A 4291-nucleotide genomic window follows, 5' to 3' on the forward strand; every position below is an offset into this window, starting at 1 on the left:
GGTGAATTACCTAGACTTCAGTCTTTGAGATTGCTTCAGCTGATTCATTGTTCACACATCCATGTGAGTTGTAGAGTCAGCCCAGCCTCTCAGATCACACACGGATACATGCATATACACCACAGATAGACACACAGGCGCACATTCAAACATACATTATCATACACACTTGCACATACAAACACACAAGCACACATCTAGACACACATATACACACAAACATGCACACATACAGATAGACACGTAGTTGTTAAGACTTTGAAGTTAAAGAAATTTGCAAGAAGCGAAATATTTGTGATATTGAATTTTCCTCCATATCCATTTACTATCTTTACTATCTTCAAATTTTTCATCTTTCTCTGTCTTTTAATAGTTTTATAATTTCATCTGTAAAATTATTGCAGATATATAATGTTTTTAGTTCTTCTAATTTGGCTTTAACTTATATTGTGATATATTATTTTTGTGGTTGGTTTTCCCACTTCTCTAGGCTTCTCTTTAGCTATGTGTATTATGATGACAAATTCATTAAAATCTCCATTTTAATTCTTGAGGCTTTTATAAAAGTATGGTTTTTCTATACCCACGCTTGCTCTGAATAATGACAAGATACCTTTATATTTATTAAAAGCTTTAGGCACTATAGCCAGGCAGATACTCAGCTACTCTAACTTGATAATACTCGTTTGGCTTACTTTGCAGCCAGTGGCCTGCTACCTGTCAGCTCAGTCCTACCCTGGCACCTCTTCCTCCATGTCCCAATGGCGACTCTCTCCTTTTGTCCCCACTTAGGACCCTTTCACTGGGATCAGAAGTTCTACCTTAACTCATCAGCCCACCTATTGGCCATTCAGCTCTTTATTTGACCAATCAGAAGGCGATAGAGAACAATTTACAGCATACCAAGACAGGAGATGCTTCCTAATAATGACAACGCCAAAGTCCAGACTCCAACCAGATCTCTAGGTAGAGAAACCAGCATTTGAATACATAGTGCACAAAAAATAATAAAAAAAAGTAAATCACTCCAACAGGCTTTGGGTCTGAAATTTGTATTTAACTCTTAAAAAATGAACACACCTTGAAGTTCTGTGCCAACATTCTCTGTCATTCCATCTACTTTCTTAAATGTATTTGTTCTGTTTTTGTTTGTTTATTTTTTTTGAAGAAGCGTGTGTGAACACATGTGTTGCTGAAAAGGAAACTAAGGACTAGACAGATGCTCCTGAAGGTATCATCATACACTTGGCTTTTGTCAGAGGTGTCCCTATGAGGGGTTCCTCAGAAAGCAGCAGGTATTGTTAATCAGAGAGACTTTCTAATCTATTGTGTTTATGCATGAAACTAAACACTCATATTTTAAATGATCAGCCTGTATTATACATTCTGCCACAATCAAGATTTATGAGGCCTTTACTTCCTCTTACACTGTGAGGGTAAGACCACAGGGGTGATGTAACTGAATGCGGGGTGTGTTAGGGTGTGATCCCATGGGTGAAGTAACCGAACGTGGGGTTTGTGGGTCATTCAGCAACAGTAAAGCGTATCTGAATGCTTAGTGACTGAAACTTGGAACCTGAAGAACCAATTGGGGTGGTTGTGAGGTACTTCTGGCAGCAGTGGTGAGGGCTGCACTGGGCATTGTAACCACAGCCCTGCTTCTCAGTACACAGCACCCACAGCCGGACTAGCATCCACCATTCCAGGCAGGCCGATGCTGCCTGAGACAGCTCGGCTCAGATTCAAAACTACCTTGTGTCATACACTGTGTGTCTTTTTGCACATACAAAGCTTTCTTCTCCTTACAGAAACACCATGGCTTAATGACGTAAGACAAAGCTTCTAACATTCCCACACAATCATATTCTTCTTCACGCAGAAAAGAGTATGTCTCTGGATTGCATCACGTTAGAACGCTTGACTGTAAAAATTGTTGCTTGAGTTGCTGAAAAGTTTCATTTTAAAAATATTAAATGAACTTTGACTTGGGATTAGGAGAGAATTTCTGGTTTCTGAAATGATGCTAACTGTATGTCTTTCATTTTCTACTAGGCGTTTATTAAAGCGTCATTCCCAGCAGTGATGATTATAAGTCAAAATATCTATCAGCTTCGAAAAACGTCAAAGATGCGCTACATACCACAGTATTAAATATTCGCCTAAGGTTTCATTTTAAAATATGTGCTTTTATTTATATGGAGGGGGAGTGGCTTTGTACACATGTGAGTGCGGTGCCATCAGAGGCCAGAAAGGAGCATTCAACTTCCCAGAGCCAGAGTAACACTTGGTGGTAAGCCACGTGATATGGGTGCTGGGCGCTGAACTCCCGTCCTCCAGAAAAGCAGCAATCGCTCTTAACCACGGAGCTACCGCTCCAGCTGAAAGGTTTGATTTTTTTAAGGAAAAATAAACAAGATGTCCATCTTATTCATATGCAGATTTGCTTTCATCTTTTTTTTTTTAAGCATTCGAAATGGCTTTCTACTAGATGTTCTAAATAGGCAAAGGTATATGGAAAATAGTTTAGTAGTTTGGGAGGCAGTACTGACGGGCGTCCACTTGCAGGTTTTCAGTTAGACTTGAAGTTCTGTGTGTGGGGTATTACCCTTTCTAAGAAACCACTGGCAATATATATACTATAGCTCAGTTAGGATCAACTGTAAAGAATTGCTTTCCCCTAAAGGTTTGTCATATAGCCAACAGAGCCTGGGTGGAAAGATCTTAGACCTCTCGTATAAGATCTACACAACAGTTCCCCGGGAAACGCTGATTCAACGAAGCTAGACATGGTCATTTTTACATGGCCTGGTTAAGTGGTTGTCAATAGCCTGTTTTGCTGCTTGATTGCTTTAATAACCCATTCGGCATGTTAAAACACACCCCTCCCGACCAGGTTTATCAAACAGGGTTGATTAACTTTAACGGGTAATCCCTGAGACAATCTGCTTATAAATTAAGACCGCTAGAAGACCTTTACTTTTATCTGCATTTATTTTATGCTGAGTTTATTCCCATGCTGTCAGTTTTTGCTTCTTCGGTTTCTCCTGGGATATCTTTTTCTTCTGCGCAACCTCCTCTTCTGGCTTTGGAGAAGTGTGTTCCTTTTCAGTGAGGATCACTCTCCCTGTGGAAGGGAGAGTCATGTACGGGTTCATCCAGCCATGGCCATGAGCTCTGTTTGTGGGTGCATCTTAGGCGCCTTGTTCACCTGGATATGCTACACCTAATCCCTTGACCTTGGCATTACTCTCCACATTTTTAATCATGTGCAGCAAAGACTCAGCCCTGTTTTTTGGCCACCGACCCTGTGTCCAGCCCCACTGTTTGGCCTGGGCACATCTATGACCTCCACTATTACACTGTTGGAATGGCACATACTGCTCCTTTAAAGCGACATCTTTCAAGTACTTAGTGACATGCACACCCTTGATGGCCTAGCCAGTTTTGAGGGTGTTCTTAAAGTGAACACGGATATTTGAACTTCTTGATTTGCATAATTTTTGTAGGGTTTTCTGGGTCAAGAGAGTAGTGAAGGACATTCACAGGTCACCTCAGTCCGCTTACAGGAGACGCTTGCTTTCAGCCTTAATAAATGGTAGAAGTATGGGTATCTCAAATAATGGAATTTCTTTGCCATGGTTTTTATTGCACAAGGTCTGAGTGGCACCTGGCCTAGGCATGACTAGGAGAGGTTCTCACTCCAGCTGATCCTAGTGGACATAGCTCTGATTATGCCTTTCCTTTGGTAACTGGAATCAGGTTAGATTGCAATTAAAGGTGAGCAGAACTTCTCTTGTTCTAACTGGGAGCAATTTTCTTTCTTTCTTTCTTTCTTTCTTTCTTTCTTTCTTTCTTTCTCTTTCTTTCTTTCCTTTTCTTTTTCTTTCTTCTTTCTTTTTCTTATTGTTTTTTTATTTCTTTCTCTTTTTTGATTGCTACTAAAAACAAGAAAGCTGAGAGACATGTATTTTCTGCTAGCAATCATGTGTTGATATATAAACAATTTAAAATGCAATGTGCTGTGTGGTCAGCAGCGTGTGATGTGGCCGTGGGGAATGCTGGCTTTGGACCTGTGGCCAGTCTTCCATCACCTGGAATATTCTCAAGGCAGAAGATGGAAGGACAGAATTCCAGGACCACTGAGACATCATCCATCACTTGACCAAACAATTGCTTCTGATTGAGCAAGCAAGAACATTATTTATTGATAGAAATGGTTAGAAAGAAAAAAAAAAATCCTAGGCTGTCAAAAATGCAGCCTAGGATTTAAATGCTGAAGACTCATGGAAAA

General features: G+C 40.3%; 1 pseudogene; it reads right to left on the reverse strand.

Moving 5' to 3' along the window:
* Positions 1-3005: 3005 nt before the first annotated feature.
* On the reverse strand, positions 3006-3546 carry LOC129668720 (60S ribosomal protein L17-like; annotated as a pseudogene).
* Between the last annotated feature and the right edge of the window lie 745 nt (positions 3547-4291).

This window comes from Psammomys obesus, unplaced genomic scaffold, assembly GCF_907164565.1.
Source record: "Psammomys obesus unplaced genomic scaffold, mPsaObe1.curated_primary_1811, whole genome shotgun sequence".
NCBI classification, from domain to species: domain Eukaryota; kingdom Metazoa; phylum Chordata; class Mammalia; order Rodentia; family Muridae; genus Psammomys; species Psammomys obesus.